General features: G+C 37.3%; 1 protein-coding gene and 1 long non-coding RNA gene across 4 annotated transcripts in view; both read left to right on the top strand.

Moving 5' to 3' along the window:
* The window catches only part of SNTB2 (syntrophin beta 2), a 119138-nt gene that overhangs the window by 25232 nt on the left and 73637 nt on the right, over positions 1-20269 (top strand). The gene's annotated exons all lie outside the window — the stretch shown is intronic.
* Positions 1-20269, top strand: part of LOC135228366 (uncharacterized) — a 55127-nt gene that overhangs the window by 24621 nt on the left and 10237 nt on the right. The window contains exons 2-4 of the long non-coding RNA XR_010318858.1: positions 4362-4445; positions 8475-8698; positions 11766-11864. This is a non-coding gene — a long non-coding RNA (uncharacterized LOC135228366). The remainder of the gene's footprint in view (positions 1-4361; positions 4446-8474; positions 8699-11765; positions 11865-20269) is intronic.

Raw genomic sequence — 20269 nt, 5'->3', positions numbered from 1 at the left:
CTATTGTACTTTGCTTGGAGTATGAAGAAGCAGAAGTGGACAGCATTGCTTCCCAGCTGGTCACTAGGAGCACCAGGAATCTCCCACTGGGCATTCATTGGGTTGTATGCATTCACGTATCATTCCATATATGGAATTTAATTGCTTCTCAAAAGAAAAACATGTTGAGACAGTAGTTTCTAAGAAGCCAGACTTTGCCACAGTCCCTTTTATATGTAGCACCTCAGGCCTTTCCTAGCATAGATTTGAAATTCTTTCTGAAACAAATTCTTCATAGGGACAGATGATTCATTAATTTTGTTCCATGTAAAGAAAGGATCTCAGGTTAATGCATTGTCTACAGCCTAAATGAACTGACTGCAGGTTTAAGCTTTGGGGAACCGAAAACACATTTAAGAACGTCTAGTGAAGCTGAAGCAAGATATTTGTCAACATTATTGCCCCTTCAATAATCCATCCCAAATGAATAGTCTGTGGCCTAACCAAGTATATTTCCCACTCTCCAGTTCACTACATCTTTCTTGACATCAAATTACTTTTCTACTTAATTCGAATTGTTAATTTGACTGTTGATCTTAATTCAGTTGTGAGAGTGGAAATGGAAATTATTTATTCCAGGAAATTCAGTGATGTTACTGCCGTATCATTTGCATGTGGTCATAGTCTTTATATACTGATAGACTTGGTTTGTTTCCCTAAAGTTGTATTTTTAATTGGCCATATATTTGCTAAGAGTGGGGCCCCTTAGCTAAAGAAGAGTGCTCATACTACAGGAGAAAAGGCCTGGTGATATCTGTTAAGATTACAGCCAAGGAAAACCTATGGAGCAGTTCTATTCTGTAATACATGGAGTTGCTATGGTCGAAATTGACTCGATGGCAACTAACAACAGCAGCATATCCATGACACAGTTTTCTTCTCTAGCGTTCAAGGGAGGAAATATTAAGTACTTTCTCTACAATAGCCCTTAATTCCATCGTGGGGAAGAGGGTGTTACTGGAAATCTCATTTCATGATACCTCTTTGGCCCCTGGTAAGGCAAGAATAAACCATCTCCAGTTTTATCTTCTTTCCTTCCCTCTCTTACCCACTCATGCTTGGGTGTGTGTTCTGGCATCCTGTTTGGTGGGTGTGACATAGTGGCTTTCTCTCTTATTTGGATAATAATTTCTTTTCCATTTCCTCTTCTCTACATGTAACATTTTCAACCTAGTTCTTTCAGATTTCACAGGTATGGCCTCCTATAGATCTCAAAGAATTTTAAGGTTCTGGTAATTTTAGATGGATTTGAGATAGAAAAAGTTGGGATAAGTGACTTTTCCTAAAATAAAACTGTTTCTAATAATACATTTTAAGAATATTTAAATGCAACTAATGTGAAAATGAATCCACTGTATGTCCGTAAAATCCGTTCTCTTTCCATTCAAGTCCTGTACACAACTCTGCTTGTTTAGAAGTGTTGGGAATATGGGAAGCCACATTCTTGGCTCCCACCTTGTAATTTTTCGTTTAGCAATCATTATCAATAACTCATCTCTACAATGAATATACTATTTGGACGAAATGTAGGTAATTTATCTCCAGTTCTCCTGCAGGAAAATATCTTCTCTAAGTATTTGTTAACAAGGAATTTCTACTGTATTTTTTATTCTTTCAGAACATGAAAGGAATTCTTAGAGGCTTTAACAGATTTTTTTTTTTTAACCAGCTTGATTTTATCTATCGTTATATATTGACCAGTTATAAAGCTGGTAAGAAGAGGGCCCACCATTGATGCTTCACCTTTTTTAATGTATATTTTATTGAATTATACACGTAGAAAAGTGCATAAATCATAAACGTACAGCCGAAATGAATTTTCACAAATCAAGCATACTTGTGTAACCGGTGCCCAGATCAAGAAACATGATATCAAAACTAAAATCCTCCTAATACTCTTTCTCAGGCACTTTACCTCCCATCCTTTTTTTGTTTTCTAAGGGTAACCATTACCCTGACCATAGCTTAGTTTTGCCTATTTTTGAACTTTATTTAAAAATAGAAAAATATCATATATACTCTTGAATCTGGCTGCTTTTGCTTAATTTGTATTTATGAACTTAAAGAATATTGCTGTGTATAATTGTAGAATATTCATTCTCATTGCTGTTTCATTTTATGAATATGCCACAGTTTATCCATTCTACCACAGAAGTGATCTAGAAATAGCATCTGCATTTCCAGAGCGTAAAATTAAGAATGGTTCTTAAAATAGTGAAGAATAGGAAAGGATTTTAATGACAACTTGTACATTTTACTAGATAATAAACATCTAGTAAAGATGTTTCAGAGGTATAAGAACTACAAATATACCTATTTATTCTTGTACCTAGTGTAATACTTACTCAAATAGGTGCTAATGGCATGAACAAAGAGATGATAAAGAAGTTAGATGAGAGTTTAAATCTTTTTATCAAACTTTATATTCTCTCTCCTGGGCTGCTCAGGAAGAAATGAATGAAATTAGCCAAAACCTTTCTTTGCTCTTGTTGCGACTTCTGTTCATTCCATTATTGTTTGTATGTATGTATGCCTTTCACTACCAGCTTTGTGTTAATGCTGCCCAGGTGCATTATAACTTATATCTGCTTCTCTCTATGTTTTAGAAGTTTGGCATCAAATTAAATTGATTATCCTAGAATATTGTATTTGATACTAATTCAACCAAAAATCAATTCAATAAACATACAGCAAGCGTTCCCTATGCGTCAGTCACTGCTCTAGGTACTGGGGATATGACAATGAACAAAACACAAATGCCTGTCCACATGCAGCTTAAATTCTATTTTGAAATCTTTGAGTATTGGAAATATTTTTGAACAGTTTTCATGGTTATCACAGCAGTTCATATTTTAGTGGCTGTAGTTATTGTTTTTAGCCTACTTTAATGGAGACAATTTGTTCAACAATACATTTTCGTTGAATGACTTAAATTTGTTCCTTCAAGTCTTCATGCTAAGTACGTTTAAATTTATTTATTTTAGGAGAGATGTAGTACAAAGTTCATCTCTTTCTTATGTAGTAGGATTTCTTTCATTCTTCCTACAAATGAAATTAAAAATTTTTTTTTTTGGTTAAAATTTAAAAAATTGAGTAACTTACATTTAACAAAATTTTTTGTGGTATACAATGTAATTAAGAGTAAACTAGTGTAGTAATAGAATAAAATAGTTTACTCCAAAGGGGTAAACGTGATTATCTGACAAGCTTATAGGTTTCTACAGTATAACCACAGGATTTTTTTGTTGTTGTTCTCAATTACCCTATATGTTTCATACTTTTGGCCTATGGGGATACTATTGTTTCTTATCAAAATTCCTTTGTTTTCATTGTTTAGTTTATTTTGTCACCTAAAACTAATAAGTTTGTGCTTTACACTTAATGGGGGGCATAGTCACCTTTGGCCAGCTTGACAGTATTTTGAGGTCAAATCTAGTCTTAGTGGAATGAAAAATGACTACCTTTATGTAGTGAGAAGATAATTTACATCGTTATTGTTGTTAGGTGCCATCGAGTCAGTTCCAACTCAGAGCTTCTTAGTATACAACAGAACAAAATGCTGCTGGTCCTGTGCTATCCTTAAAATCATTGCTATGTTTGAGCCCATTGTTGCAGCCACTGTATCAATCCATCTGGAGGGTCTTCCTCTTTTTCACTGACCCTTTACACTACCAAGCATGATGTCCTTCTCCAGGGACTGGTCCCTCCTGATAACATGTCCAAAGTAAATGAGATGAAGCCTCGCCATCCTCACTTCTAAGGAGCATCTGGCTGTACTTATTTGTTCTTTCATCTGGCAGTCCATGGTATATTCAATATTATTTGCCAACACCATAATTCAAATGCATCAATTCTTCTTTGGTCTTCCTTATTCATCATCCAGCTTTCACATGCATGTGAGGCATTTGAAAATATCATGGCTTGGGTCAGACACACCTTAGTTCTCAAGATGACATCTTTGCTTTTTAATACTTTAAGGAGGTCTTTTCCAGCAGATTTGCCCAATGCAGTCATGGTTTGATTTCTTGTCTGCTGCTTCCGTGGGTGTTGATTGTGGATCCAAGTAAAATGAAATCCTTGACAGCTTCAGTCTTTTCTTTGTTTATTGTGATGTTGCTTATTGGTCCGTTTGCATTAGGGTTACACAATACACTGATAATATTGTACTCTGACAGAGTCAGAGTCAATTCAGAGTTTTCCTTACCAGTTGAATGCTATTACACATTACAAATCTGGAGACACTTACAGTGGTTTATTTTGTATAAAATTAAGGTGGGGCGTTTGTGAGAAAGCTACAAGATCTGTATTTTTTATATGTCTAGGGATGGGGGAATCGCTGAGTGGAAAGATCTTTTCAAGAATGAAAATGAAGTATCACCAAGGAAGTTAAAGGTGTGTTTACCAAAGTGAGTAGGAATAAAAAAAGACCGTTTATTAGGGAATCTGTTTATTCCTTTTTCTTTTGCTAGATGGGATCTCATTCACTTGGATGAAATATTAGTTCTCTTTAATCTTAGTTCTCATTCTTTAGACATAGAATATCTGCATATTTAAAGAGAATTAATACTACGACTCTTAACAAAGTGGAGTGGTGATTATATTAGCTAACACTTATTGAGCATTTATAGTGTGCTAGGCACCATTCCAAGTTGTTTACATCTAATTAATTTTCATAATAACCCCGTGATGGAAGTACTTGTTGTATTTCCCATTTAAAGGATAACGACTGTTGTTGTGTGCCATTGAGTCAATTCCAGCTCATGGCGACCCTATAGGACAGAGTAGAACTGCCCCATGGAGCCCTGGTGGCGCACTGGTTAAGAGCTCAGCTGCTAACCAAAAGGTCAATAGTTTGAATCCACCAGCCACTCCTTGGAAACCCTATGGGGAAGTTCTACCCTGTCCTACAGGGCTGCTATAAGTCAGAATTGACTCGATGGCAACGAGTTTGGTTTTGTGGTTGGTAATCTTTATGGAAGCAGATAGCTAGGTCTTTCTCCTATGGAGAAGCTGGTCCATTCTAACTGCCAACCTTTTGGTTAGCAGCCAAGAATGTAACCTTGTACCACCAGGGCTGGTATTGAGATTTGCCCAAGGTCACATGGCTAGTAAGTAGAGAAGATCTGATAGGAACCCAGGCAGTCTGGGCTCAGACCCTATAGTCTTAACTACTGTGCTAGTTGTGAATTGAATTCATCCCAAATGTTGTTAATTCTGAGATAGCTGCATAATTAAGAACCATGCAAATTTAGAGGACAAAATGCTAAAAGCTCTGCAAGATATACATGGTACAATTTTAGAAATCCCTGTTCTTGAAATTTTCTCATTTTTGATAAGTGTAACATTTTGACATTTTGATTTGTATTATATAATTTTTAAAGATAACTTTTTATCACAAAGCAATCAGATACATATGTGTTTGTATGCACTTACACATGTACATAATAAAACCAGTTGCTGTTGAGTCAGTTCCAACTCATGCCAACCCCATGTGCCTCACTATACAACTGTACCCCATATTATTTTCAATGGCTGATTTTTCAGAAGTAGATCACTAGGCCTTCCAAATACATACATACACGCATATGTGTATATATATCCACACATGCAACAGAAAGAAAATGGGAAAGTGTATAAAATTAAAGATTCCTCCTTTCCCAACACTTTTTTTTTGTTTGTTTATACAATTTATTTTACTTGGTATCATTTTATAGGATAAGAGACTATATTATACTCTTAATAGAAATACATACATAATATAATGGTAGTAGGTATAAAAGAATATTCTGTGTTTTCTCATTGTTCACAGTGATTATTTAGGGAGGTTCTACAGGACCCTCATCATACTGTGTTATGTATCTCTGTAATATTAAAATGTTTATGGTGTGCTGGTTTCTTTTATAATAAAAACAATTAGGGTAAAATTGTTTAAAAACAATAAAAGAAGAAGAGAAATCTTATATTCAATGAACCAGTGCTTAGGGTAGTATTCTGGGATTCTTTATAGAGGAACAACTTCTATTTTCTTAAGTATCTACCCAGTAGTTTTGGGTGTGTATATTTATTTTAAGGTTGTTTAATTGAGAAGGGTTACTTACCAGTTAATTGTACATTAGAAATATGCCACGTTCAATGTTAGAACTGGACTTTAATGGCTTAAACATCTTGGAAGTTCAATATCTTACCTTGTTTTTGGATGTATGAAGTAGACATATGTGTTCTTGCAGAGTAAGAGTTGTTTTGTATGTGAATGAAGAACCAAGTTCTTGTCTTTGGAGGAGGGTGCAGACAATTGAGAAGGCAAGACAAAAAGTGACTGGGGTCTCCCAATTTTGCATGAGCCTGGGGAGCCCAACACATGTGTTTTCAGAGATTTCCAGTTCTTATTTTTAACCCAGATGGAAAAGGGAGAAGTTTCCTATTAAGGAATCTCTTGTGAAAGCCAGAAGAATGCTTTCCTACTTGTTCCAGGCATCCACTTCTTGATATTGTTGCTTGAACAGTATTTGGTTAGCACTGTTGTACTTTCAGAATTTCCACCAACAGAAAATTTAAAAAATTGTAAAATTAGAACACTGGAGAATTTTTTTCAAGAGTTTTTTTGTATGTGTGTGACATCAAAACATTTTGTTCACTCATCAGATATTTTAGCTGAATAATCTAAGTTTAACAATTATTTAAATGATTTTCTTCCTCTGTTAAGAAGCTGTTGCCGCTTGAATTTCCAGCTTTTATTCTGGCCTTGTGGTATCAGTGTGACAGGCTCATACATTCAAGAGTGAAAATATTGAAAGGAACCTCTTTCCTTAGAGCCCTTTGTACTTTGTGAGCTTTATCTTGTTACCCCTCACAGTAGTTCACTGGCTGGTTTAAATTGGATTCAGAAATGCAGTGTCATTTTTCTGAATTCCTACCACATGTAATCCATTATGTTATGTAATAATGCTTCTTGGAAGGAAGCCTTAGCCACTTTGTACATTAATTCATTCAACAAACACTTACTGAGCACTTGCTCTTTGCCATGTACCATTCTAATTTCTGGAACTGTTGAAAATGATGGGAAGGTCTGCATTAAGTAATGATAATAATACCTCAAATTTATATGAATTTTACAATTTCTAAAATCCTTTTCCATACATTAACTTATTTAGTCCTCACAGTAACCTCCAAAATTATAGATACTGTGATGTTACATATGAAGAAACTGAAATCCAAAGAAATTAAGCTGTTTATATGGATGTAAGTTCTAAAGGGGTGAACATGTGAAAAGCACACTGTCTTGCAAAAAAGTAATAACCTTCTTTTGAAAAATCATATGCCTTCTATTTCGCTTTAGTTTGGCTGGTACTACTATACCACTTTTCCAACCACCCTTTGCCCGTGCCATTGCTGCAACACCCATGTCAGGGAAGTAGACAGTGGCTCTGACTATTGAGGCTCTTCTGTGCTTCTCAGGGCTCAAAACCTACCATTTGCTTCCAAGATGGGCAGCCCAGTGAGTTAAATATTCATCTCTGATTTTTTTAAAATCTTACTTCTGGTATGTTAAAAGTGAATTACTACAGGATGAAATAACTCTGGTCTGAGCTCTTACCATATGTTAATGGTAAAGAAATAGTAGTAAAATGTAGTTTCTGCCAGATCATTAGCCAACATCCATGTTTGGCTGTTTTTTCTTTCTTTCCCTTTCCTGAAATAAGAATTACAATGCTTACTTGTTCTCATACATGGTGAGATTTTCATATTGATCTTAGATAATACCTGACTACTTCAATTTTTGACTCTAAAGACCCAGTGAGCAAGTTTCAGTCCTGACTCATTTATACTGGCTGCTGAGTTATTTATACAAATAGTGTTTTACGATTTTATGCTTTCTTAAAAAAAAAAAAAAAAAAACACATTGAAAGTTGAGGATGTACTCAGGAACAGAGGACATGGATTTTTAGATACGGCTTCTACACTGGCTATCTGTGACTTGCAAGAAGTTTTCTAACTTCTTTGGGCCTCAATTTCAGGTTCAGTTTACTCATCTTTAAAGATGAGCAGGTTGAGCGGAATTATCACTGAGGTCTCCTCTAGCTCTAAAATTCTGTAAATTATCTATTGTTAGATCAGTATTTGTGAACAGGACACTCCCTCTGTGTGCATAGGGAGGCAAACACTACACACTTGAATTAAAAGCTCTCATTAATCTTCTCTAAATATGGTGATTTATTTAGGCTGTATTGTGTGTAGCTCTATAATTCATATTATATTAATGGAAGCAGTAGTCAAGAAATCAAATGATGTATTGCATTGGGCAAACCTGCTGCAAAAGACCTCCTTAAGGTGTTAAAAAGTGGAGATGTCACCTTAAGGACTAAAGTGTACCTGACCCAAGCCATAGTATTTTCAGTCGCCTCATATGCATTTTTTTCTTCATATGCATGCAAAAGCTGGACAATGAATAAGGAAGACCAAAGAAGAATTGATGCTTTTGAATTATGGTGTTGGTGATGAATACTGAATATACCTTGAACTACCAGAACAATGAACTAGTCTGTCTTGGAAGAATTACAGCCAGAATGCCCCTTAGAAGTGAGGATGGCAAGACTTAATCTCATGTACTTTGGACATATCTTCAGGAGGGACCAGTCCCTGGAGAAGGACATCATGCTTGGTAAAGTAAAAAAAAAACAAAAACCTGTTGTCATCAAGCCGATTCCAATTCAGCGACCCTGTAGGACAGAGTAGAACTACCCCATAGAGTTTCCAAGGAGCACCTAGTGGATTTGAACTGCTGACCTTCTGGTTAGCAGATATAGCTCTTAACCACTATACCACCAGGGTTTCCAGTAAAGTAGAGGGTGAGCAAAAAAGAAGACCCTCAACAAGATGGGTTGCTACAGTGGCTGCAACGATAGGCTCAAACATGGCAACGGTTGTGAGGATGGCGCAGGACCAGGCAGTGTTTTGTTCTGTTGTGCATGGGGCCACTATGAGTTGGAGCCCTCTGGATGGCACCTAACAACAACAACAACTATAATTCGTACGTATTTACTACACTGGCAAGTCTTTCTCCTTTCCTAGAACAGTCCACGAGAGAGAGGAGGATTTAGCATGCATAAAGATAAATATAATCTCAGGATAAGCACCCTTACTGATTATAGGAAGGTAATATTAACGCAAATTGGCTGTCAATTGCAAGGGCACACCTTCACATATCCAAAGCTGCTCTATAAATGTTACCTTAATATTATTTGACAAGACTATGTCATGGAATTTTGGAATTAAATGTAGGTATCTCTAGAATAACATTTTTTTTTTTTTTTTAATCAGAGCATTAGGAGCCCTGGTGGTGCAGCGGTTAAAAGGCTCGTCTGCTAATCGAAAGATCAGCAGTTCAAACCCACCAGCCATTCCATGGGGGAAAGATGTGGCAGTCTGCTTCCTTAAAGATTTACGGCCTTGGAAACCCTACGGGGCAGTTCTACTCTGTCCTATAGGGCCTGTGAGTTGGAATCAACTCCATGGCAGTGGGGTGTTTGGGTTTTGTCAGAGCATCCGTGGTTCATTATTCTGACACCTCAAATTTACTCTGACTCATTAAGAATGAAGTAAAAGAATTGTTATCATCTTTAGAAAATGAGTGTTAGTGCCTGATTGTACGTGGTACTGTGAATTTATCTTATGTCTAGTAAGAAGCAAGGAAAATTATAAAGGCAGAAATTCTAGAAATAGGCATTAGCATTTCTTAACCTGCAGGTATAGAGTAATTCTTTAGTAAAAGATTTTTTAACACAGTAGTAGTGAAAATATATGTCTAACAAACATATAAACAAAGAAAGAAACAAACAAAAAACCCCAAACCCAATGCTGTGCAGTCGATTCCGACTCATAGCAACCCTTTAGAACAGAGTAGAACTGCTCCATAGGGTTTCTGAGGAGCAGCTGGTGGATTCCAACTGCTGACCTTTTAGTTAGCAGCAAAACTCTCTTAACCACTGTGCAACCAGGGTTCCAACAAGCGTTTAGGGAGGGTAAATAAATAGTAGTATATTATAGGAGTATACGACAGGTAGAATCCAATGTGAAGGGTCAGCTAATTTCCTTTTCAAAATAATGTGAAGCGGGAACTCTTGAATACACTTAATTGATTTTTAATACTTGCTTGTAAATATGCATTATAGCCAGTAATTTCAGTTATATTTTTTCAACTATCATTCCTCCTAAGAGATTTTTGAGAAGATTCTTCTTTGGAGTACCAAATTTAAAAAGCTGTATGTATGTATTTATTTCCTGATAGAGCATGAGTTTTTTTTACATAATTAGTAAAAATAGCATGAAGACAATAATATAACACATGTGCTATACTTAAAGTTGGCATCCTGATACTGGTAATTGTTTTTTACTGATCCATCTGTACCATTTTTTATTTTATTTATGACCTGTAGTTTGCGTGTATATTTCAATTAGCAAAATAGAGTTGTATCTTGAAAGTGACTGTAAATAGGAAAATGGCACTTGGTTTAAAAAAAAAAACATTATTTCTCTTAAAAATTGACTGAAAATTCATGAATTGTGCATTTGATTTAGAGTATAGGAATAATTGGTAGATACATATACAGGCTTCAGTCAGAATTATTATATATTTATCTCCTGAGTAATATAAGAAAATAATAATTGTTTTATGTTTAAGTCTGTATCATAGTCATTAAAGACAACTTTTCAAAGCCAGCCTTAAGCAATATCACAAGAACTTACTCATTGTATAAAAACCAAAAACCAAATCAAGTGCCATTGAGTCAATTCCGACTCATAGCGACCTTATAGGACAGGGTAGAACTGCCCCATAGAGTTTCCAAGGAGCGCCTGGCGGATTTGAACTGCTGACCCTTTGGTTCACAGCTGTAGCACTTAACCAGTACGCCACCAGGGTTTCTACTAATTGTATATACTAATTATTTTGAAAATTTTTTCTTCATTCATTTTACATTTTTTGGTCATTGTATGTGCTAGAGTCTAGACTTGGCATTAAAAACAAAGATTGCTGAAACGCCTATAGTGGCATTTACAGAGCAACCCAATGCTTTACATGAATTACTTAATTGTCAAACCAGTTTACAGATGGGAAAATAGAGGTTTTGAAAATTAGGTAACTTGCTTGATGTCACCGAGCTAGTATGTAAGTAAAGAAGCTATAGTTCGAACTCAGCTCTGATACCAGAGCTAGCATTTTTCTTTTCTCCAAAACTAGTACTTTTAACCAAAATGCTGTATTACATGTATGCTATGTATATATAGTCCTCTGGAACTTGGGAAGAAGGAAAGGACATTCTGTTTACAGAGAACTTAGTGAATCAAGGCCCAGTCATGTGAGTAAACTGCAGTGGCAGAGATCCAGATTGCTGAAGCATGGAGAGCATGAAGGGTGTGGCAGAAATGAGGCTGAAAAGATTATTAAGAACATTTCATGCTACATAAAGGAATTTGAACTTTTTTCCCCCTAGGCAAAATTAAAGATTTTTAAGCAGGAAGGCGCTTGATTAGCACTACGTTTTAGAAGTATAACTGGTAGCAGTATAGGAGATGGATTAGGAAGGACAGTCTAGCTACTGAAAGGAGATTTTGTATTTAGTCCCATTGAGAAGTGATGAATGGCAGTGAAAATAGAGAATAGAAAAGAGGCATTTTAGGGGAAGACTTAATGGCACTTGCTGATCTGTTACCTGTGTGTTTATGTTTAGAGAGTTGATTTGCAGAGAGAAGTTAAAGGTGACTGAATTTCTAACGTGGGCAACTGGTGATGCCATTAACCACAATGAGGAATTTAAAAATAGAAGAAGGTATGACATGGGAAAGATGAATTGGGTTTCGGGCATTGTGTAAGTTAGGAACACTTTTGGCTGCCAGGGAATGAAAACCCAACCAAGAATGCTTAAGGAATGCCTTAGTTATCAAGTGCTGCCATAACAGAAATTTATTCTGTCACAGTTTAGAAGCTAAAAGTCCAAATTTAGCACACCAGCTCCAGGGCAAGGCCTTTTCTCTCTATCGGCTCTGGAGGAAGGTCCTTGTCATCAATCTTCCCCAGTCTAGGAGCTTCTCAAAACACAGGGAACCTGGGTCCAAAGGACATACTTCATTCTTGGCTCTTAATGCTTGATGATAATGAGGCCCCTCTTTGCTCGCTTCTCTCTTTTATATCTCAAAAGACATTGACTCAAAATACAACCTAATCCTGTAGATTGTGTCCTGCCTGATTAACATAACTGCTTCATTGACATTATAGAGGTTAGGATTTACAACACATAGGAAAATTACATCAAATCACACAGTGAAGGACACCCACATAATACTGGGAATCATAGCCTAGCCAAGCTGACATACATTTTAGGGGGACACAATTTAGTCCATAACAAGCAACAAAGACTTTTTTTTTAATTGTGTCAAGTGTATATATAACAAAACATTTGCTATTTCAGCATTTTTTACATGTATAATTCACTGACATTAATTACATTCACCATGTTGTGCAAACAAAACCACCATCCATTTCTAATTTTTTCCCACCACCTTTAATAGAAGCTGAGTGCCCCCTAAGCAATGACTCCCTCTTATGACTTTTTTTTTTTAATCTCCAATAATAAGGTAGGCTGTTCTAAGAATAATGCAGTACTCCATGATGTCATCAAAGATCCAGGTTTCTCTGTGCTTTTTATTTGTAATAAGCTCATTTATTTCATGGTTGCAGCTCCAGACATATCTAAAGCTGCCTTATGACATAATTTCAAGGCAGGAAGGGGGGAAAGGAAAAGTTGTTTGCTTCTGTACTCTTTATCAAGAAAAGCTTTCACAGTTGCACCAGCAGATTTCAGCTTACTTCTTGCTTTCTGGAACTGAGTTACATAAAAAAAAAAAAAACATGGCCACCAATAATTGCAAGGGAAGTTGTTGTTGTTAGGTGCCATTGAGTTTGTTTCAGCTTATAGCAACCCTGTGTATAACAGAATGAAACATTGCCTGGTCCCATGCCACCCTCACAATTGTTGTTATGCTTGAGCCCATTGTTGCAGCTACTGTGTCAGTCCATCTTGATGAGGATCTTCCTATTTTTCTCTGGTCCTCTACTTTACCAAGCATGATGTCCTTCCCCAGGGACTGATCCCTCCTGATAAAATGTCCAAAGTTTGTGAGACGTAGTTTTGCCATCCTTGCTTCTAAGGAGAATCCTGGTTGTACTTCTTCCAAGGTAGGTTTGTTCATCCTTTTGGTAGTCCATGGTATATTCAATATTCTTTGCCAATACCACAATTCAAAGGCATCAATTCTTCTTCAGTCTTCCTTATTCATCATCCAGCTTTTGCATGCATATAAGGCAACTGAAAAATGCCATGGCTTGGGTCAGGCGCACTGTAGTCTTCAAGGCGACAACTTTGCTTTTCAACACTTTAAAGAAGTCTTTTGCTGCAAATTTGCCCATCGCAATGTGTCTTTTGATTTCTTGACTGCTGCTTCCATGGGTGTTGATGGTGGGTACAAGTAAAATGAAATCCTTGACAACTTCAGTCTTTTCTCCGTTTATCATGCATGATGTTGCTTATTGGTCCACTTGTGAGGATTTTTATTTTCTTTACATGGAGGTACAATTCGTATTGAAGGCTGTGGTCTTTGATCTTTGTAAGTAAGTATTTAAATCTTCTTCACTTTCAGTAAGCAAGGTTGTGTCATCTACGTAACGCAGGTTGTTAATGAGTCTTCCTCCAATCATGATGCCCTGTTCTTCATATAGTCCATCTTCTCGGATTATTTGTTCAGCATACAAATCGGATAGGCAGGGTGAAAGAATACGGTCCTGACACACACCCTTCCTGACTTTAAACCATGCAGTATCCCCTTGTTCTGTTCAAACAACTGCCTCTTGATCCATGTACGGATTCCTCATGACCACAGTTAAGTGTGTTCTGGAATTCTCACTCTTTGAAGTGTTATTCATAGTTTATTATGATCCACACAGTTGAATGCCTTTGCATAGTCAATAAAACACAGGTAAACATCTTTCTGATATTCTCTGCTTTCAGCCAGGATCCATCAGACATCAGCAATGATATCCCTGGTTCTATGGCCTCTTCTGAATCCGGCTTGAATTTCTGGCAGTTCCCCGTCAGTATACTTCTACAACCGCTTTTGAATGATCTTCAGCAAAATTATGCTTGCATGTGACATTAATATCATTCAGTAATTTCTGCATTCAATTCAATCATCTTTCTTGGGAATAGGCATAAATATGGATCTTTTCCAGTCGGTTGCCCAGGTACCTGTCTTCCAAATTTCTGGGCATAAATGAGTGAGCATTTCTAGCGCTTCATCCATTTGTTGAAACATCTCAGTTGGTATTCTGTCAATTCCTGGAGCCTTGTCTTTTGCTAGTGCCTTCAGTGCAGTTTGGACTTATTCCTTCAGTACCATTGGTTCCTGATCATATGCTAACTCCTGAAAAGGTTGAACATTGACCAATTCTTTTTGGTATCGTGACTGTGTGTATTCCTTCCATCTTCTTTTGATGTGCACTGCGTCGTTTAAATTTTCCCTGTAGAATCCTTCAATATTGCAACTTGAGGTTTGAATTTTTTTTTTCCTAGTTCTTTCAGCTTGAGAAATGCGGAGCATGTTCTTCCCTCTTGGTTTTCTACCTCCAGGTCTTTGCGCATGTCATTATAATAATTTACTCTGTCTTCTCAAGCTGCCCTTTGAAATCTTCTGCTCAGCTCTTTTACTTCTTCATTTCTTCCTTTCGCTTTAGCTATTTGACATTCAAGAGCAAGTTTCAGAGTCTCTTCTGACATCTACTTTGGTCTTTTCTTTCTTTCCTTTCTTTTTAAAGACTTCTTGCTTTCTTTATGTGTGATTTCTCTGATGTCATTCCACAGCTCGTCTGGTCTTTGGTCATTAGTGTTCCAACACATCAAATCTTGAGATGCTCTCTAAATTCAGGTGGAATATGCTCAAGGTCATACTTTGGCACTTGTGGACTTGGTCTAATTTTCTTCAGTTTCAACTTGAACTTGGGTATGAGCAGTTGATGGTGTGTTCTGCAGTCGGCCCCTGGCCTTGTTCTGACTGATGATATTGAACTTTTCCATCATCTCTTTCCACAGATGTAGTCTATCTGATTCCTCGAAGGAGATTGAAGAAGTGGATATTTAGCGTTTTCAGCCTTTAGAGTGAAGACAGGCAGAAGAGAGTGGAGGGTTGGGAATGGGTATTAGTTCAGCCAGCCGGATGTCTACTATTCTTGAATTTGTGGTACTGATAAGACATCAAATCAGAGGCAGGAACTTTTCATTACTTAGCCCTGATTACCATATTATGACTCATGGAACTATGGTTGTAGAAAGGGTTAAATGACCTAAGGGAGCTCTGGTGACTCTGTGGTGAAGCACTCAGCTGCTAACTGAAAGGTCTGTGGTTCGAACTCACCAGTCACTCTGCAGGAGAAGGACGTGGCTGCCTACTTCTGTAAAGATTTATAGCCTTGGAAACCCTATGGGGTATTTCTACTCTGTACTGTAGGGTTGCTGTGAGTCCAGGTCAACTCAACAGCGACGGGTTAAATGACCTAAGGAAAATTAGATCATGACCATAAAGAGCCATCACAGAATTGCTGGTAAATAGGGAGATGTTAGTTTAGTGTTTGGATCACTGGAGATGTCAACTCAAAGAAGATTCTAATAAACCTCTAGAATTATGAGGAGGTCCCTCCAAAGGCAGAATAGATAGTATTGCAGTGTGTGATAATTTATATTTAGCTGAGAATCTTGAGAGCATGTAATGGCAATATAATAGCTATTACTACATAGATGATAATAATACAATTCTAAAGATTAAGTAATTTGCTCAAGGCCATGTAGTGAGTCAGTAATAGAGCAAGGAGGAAAAAAATGAACTCAGTTCTCTGAGACAGTGAATAATATATTTACAGTTAGATTTGAAAGGGCCCTATCTTTTGGTTGTAAATTTTTTCAGTTATTTAATGGTTTATACCCAATGGTCATAGAAACTAGGTTTTATATTTCTAGACTGAAAGTGCCCATAACTTATTTAAGTTTCTTGATGGTTTCATACACATATTTAAAAAATGTGTATTCTACCTTAAGAAAGTCAGATACTTTTAAAGTGAGATTATGGAGGTATAATTTACATACAGTAATGTCAACCCTTTTAATAACTGATGAATGGCAATGGAAATGGAAAATAGAAGAGAGACATTTTAGAGGAAGACTTAATGGCACTTGCCAGTCTGTTACCTATATGTTTATGGTTGGAGAGTTGATTTACAGAGAGGGGTTAAGGTGACTCGGTTTGAACTCGGGCAACTGGTGATGCCATTAACCAAAATGAGAATTTGGAAGTAGATATACAGTTCTATGGATTTTGATAGGTGTAGGGGCTCTGCTGGTGCAGTAGTTAAAGCACTCAGCTGCTAACTAAAGGGTTGCCAGTTCGAACCTACCAGCAGTCTGCTTCCATAAAGACTTACCACCTTGGAAACCCTATGGGGCACTTCTGCTGTGTTCTGTAGGGTCACTATGAGTTGGAGCCAACTCCACGGCAGTGAGTTTGGTTTGGGGTTTTTTTTTTTTTTTAATGTGCTTTAAGCGAATGTTTACAGTTCAAGTTAACTTCTCATACAAAAATTTAGACGCACATTGTTATGTGACCATAGTTGCTCTCCCTGTAATGTGACAGCACACCCCTCTGTTCTACCCTAGATTTCCTGTGTCCACTCAACCAGCTCCTGTCCCATTTCATCTTCTCATCTCGCCTCCAGACAGGAGCTGCCCATTTAGTCCCATGTATCTACTTGAGCTAAGAAGCACTCTCTTCATTAGTATCATTTTATGTCTTATAGTCTGGTCTAATCTTTGAAGAGTTGGCTTCGGGAATGGTTTCCGTTCTGGGTTAACAGAGAGTATGGGGGGCATGTCTTCCAGGGTCCCTCCAGTCTCAGACCATTAAGTCTGGTCTTTTTACTAGAGTTTGAGTTCTGCACCCCACTTTTCTCTTGCTCCGTCAGGGACTCTCTGTTTTGTTCCCTGTCAGGGCCCTCATTGATGGTAGCTGAGCACCATCTAGCTCTTCCAGTGTCAGGCTCATGGAGGCTCTGGTTTATGAGGCCCTTTCTGTCTCTTGGCTAATATTTTCCTTCTGTCTTTGGTGTTCTTCATTCTCCTTTGCTCCAGGTGGGTTGGGGGTAATTGATGTATCTTAGATGGCCGCTCGCTAGCTGCTTTTTTTTTTTTAATTCATTTATTGTGCTTTAGGTGAAAGTTTACAATGAAGTCAGTCTCTTATACAAAAAGCCATACACACCCCGCTGTGCACTCCCAGCTGCTCTCCCCTTAGTGAGACAGAACATTCCTCCTCTCCACCCTGTCTTCCCTGTGTCCATTCAATCAGCTTCGGTCCCCCTCTTCCTTTTTATCTCACCACCAGATGGGAGTCGCCTGCATAGTTTCATGTGTCTACTTGAGCTACAAAGTTCACCCCTCACCAGCATCATTGTCTGTCTTATAGTCCAGGCTCATCCCTGTCTATAGAGTTGCTTTTGGGAATGGTTCCAGTCTTGGGCTCTCAAAGGATCTGGGGACCATGATCATCAGAGTCCCTCCGGTCTCAGTCAGACCATTAAGCCTGGTCTTCTTACGAGAACTTAAGATCTGCATCTCACTATTCTCCTGCTCCATGAGGGATCCTCTGTTGTGTTCTCGGTCAGGGCAGTGATTGATGGTAGCCGGGTACCATCTAGTTCTTCGGGTCTCAGGCTGATGGAGTCTCTGGTTTATGTGGTCTTTTCTGTCTCTTGGGCTCATATTTTACCTTGTGTCTTTGATATTCTTCATTCTCCTTTGCTCCAGGTGGGTTGAGGTGAATTTATGTATCTTAGATGGTTATTTGCTTGCTTGCTAGCTTTTAAGACTCCAGACACCACTCACCAAAGTGGGATGAAGAACATTTTCTTAATAAACTTTATTATACCAATTGACCTAAATGCCCCTGAAATCATGGCCCCCAGACCCCTGTTCCTGCTACTCTGTCCCTCGAAGTGTTTGGTTGTATTCAAGAAACTTCCTAGCTTTTGATTTAGTCCAAAAGCCAAACTTCCTAGCTTTTTGGTTTAGTTGTGCTGACTTACCCTGTATTGTGTGTTGTACTTCCCTTCACCTAAGATAATTCTTGTCTACTATCTAGTTAGTGTATTTCACTCCCCTTCCCTCCCCACTCTCGTAACCATCAAAAAATGGTTTCTTCTGTGTTTAAACCTTTTCTCGAGTTCTTATAATAGTGGTTTCATCCAATATTTGTCTTTTTGCGACTGAGTAATTTCACTCAGCGTAATGCCTTCCAGATTCATCCATGTTATGTTTCATGGATTCATCGTTGTTCTTTATCATTGCGCAGTATTCCATCGTGTGACTGTACCATAATTTGTTTATCCATTCGTCCTTTAATGGGCACCTAGGTCATTTCCAACTTTTTGCTGTTGTGAATAGTGCTGCAATTAACAGGGGCGTGCATGTATCTGTTTGTGTGAGGGCTCTTATTTCTCTAGGATGTATTCCAAGGAGTAGAATTGCTGGATCATGTGATACTGCTATTTCTTAAGGAAGTGCCAAATTGATTTCCAAAGTGATTGTACCATTTTACATTCCCACCAGCAGTGTATAAGTGTTGCAGTCTCTCCACAACCTCTCTAACATTTATTATTTTGCATTTTTTGGATTAATGCCAACCTTGTTGGGGTGAGATGGTATCTCATTGTAGCTTTATTTGCATTTTCTAATGGCTAATGATCATGAACATTTTGTCATGTATCTTTTAGCTGCCTGAATGTCTTCTTCGATGAAGTGCCTGTTCATATCCTTTGCCCTTTTTTTGTTGGGCTCATTGTCTTTTTGTTGCTGAGGATTTTTGTAGGCAAAAATTTTTTCCCAGTCCATAGGTTGTCATTTTACTCTTTTAATGAAGTCTTTTGATAGGCATAAGTGTTTGATTTTTAGGAGCTCCCAGTTATCTAGTTTCTCTTCTAGTGTTTATGCATTGTTAGTAATGTTTTGTATTCTGTTTATGCCATGTATTAGGGCTTCTAGCGTTGACCTTATTATTTCTTTTGTGATCTTTATTGTTTATGGTTATGTCCTCCTGGTGTATTGATCCTTTAATCGTTATATAGTGTCCTTTCTTATCCTTTATGGTGGATTTTACTTTAACATCTGTTTTGCCACTCTTGCTGTTTTTTGATTGTTGTTTGCTTGATATATTTTTTCCATCCTTTGAGTTTTAGTTTATGTCTTTAAGTCCCAAGTATGTCTCTTGTAGGCAGCACATAGACGGATCGTGTTTTTTTATCCATTCTGTCACTCTCTATCTCTTTATTGATGCATTTAGTCCATTTACATTCAGCATAATTATTGATAGGTATGAGTTTAGTGCTGTCATTTTGATGTTTTTGTGTGTGCATGTATTGTTGAGAGTTTCTTTATTGTACTTAATTTTGTGTGCTGAGTCATTTTTATTATTTTCTTTTCATCTTTTTCACTGTTGTTGGTTTTCAATTTGCTAAGTCTATGTTTTTCTAGTTTTTTATTTTGATGTGTAAGATTGTTAGTTTCCTTTGTGGTTACCTTAAAATTTACCCCTATTTTTCTAAATTAAAAAAAAAAAACAATCTTTTATTTCTTTATATTGCCTTTAGTTCCTCTCCATGTGAAAGATCTATGACTACCTTTTTTAGTCCCCCCCCTTTTTTTTTAATGTTGTCGTCTTTTACATATTGTTGTCTGTCTTTCCCTATTTGCATGGTTTTAGCTTTTTTTTTTTTTTTTTGGTGACTCCCCTATTTGGGTTATATCTGGTTCCTCTGTCCTGTGTTCTAGTCTTGGTTTGTTATCTGATGTTATTGATTTCTAACCGGAGGATTCCCTTTAGTATTTATTGTAATTTTGGTTTGGTTTTTTAAAATTCCCTAAACTTCTGTTTATCTGGAAATCCTCTAGTTTCGCCATCATATTTGAGAGACAGTTTTGCTGGATATATAATTCTTGGCTGGCAGTTTTTTTCCTTCAGAGCTTTGTATATGTCATCCCATTGCCTTCTTGCCTGTACGTTTTCTGCTGAGTAGTCCAAGGTGTCTTACTGACTCTCCTTTTTAGGTGACTTTTGGGTTATCCCTAGCTACTCTTAAAATTCT

This window comes from Loxodonta africana, chromosome 21 (genome assembly GCF_030014295.1).
Source record: "Loxodonta africana isolate mLoxAfr1 chromosome 21, mLoxAfr1.hap2, whole genome shotgun sequence".
Lineage (NCBI taxonomy): Eukaryota > Metazoa > Chordata > Mammalia > Proboscidea > Elephantidae > Loxodonta > Loxodonta africana.
Note: the sequence above shows the minus strand (reverse complement) of the source record. Positions and strands in the feature narration are given on the sequence as shown.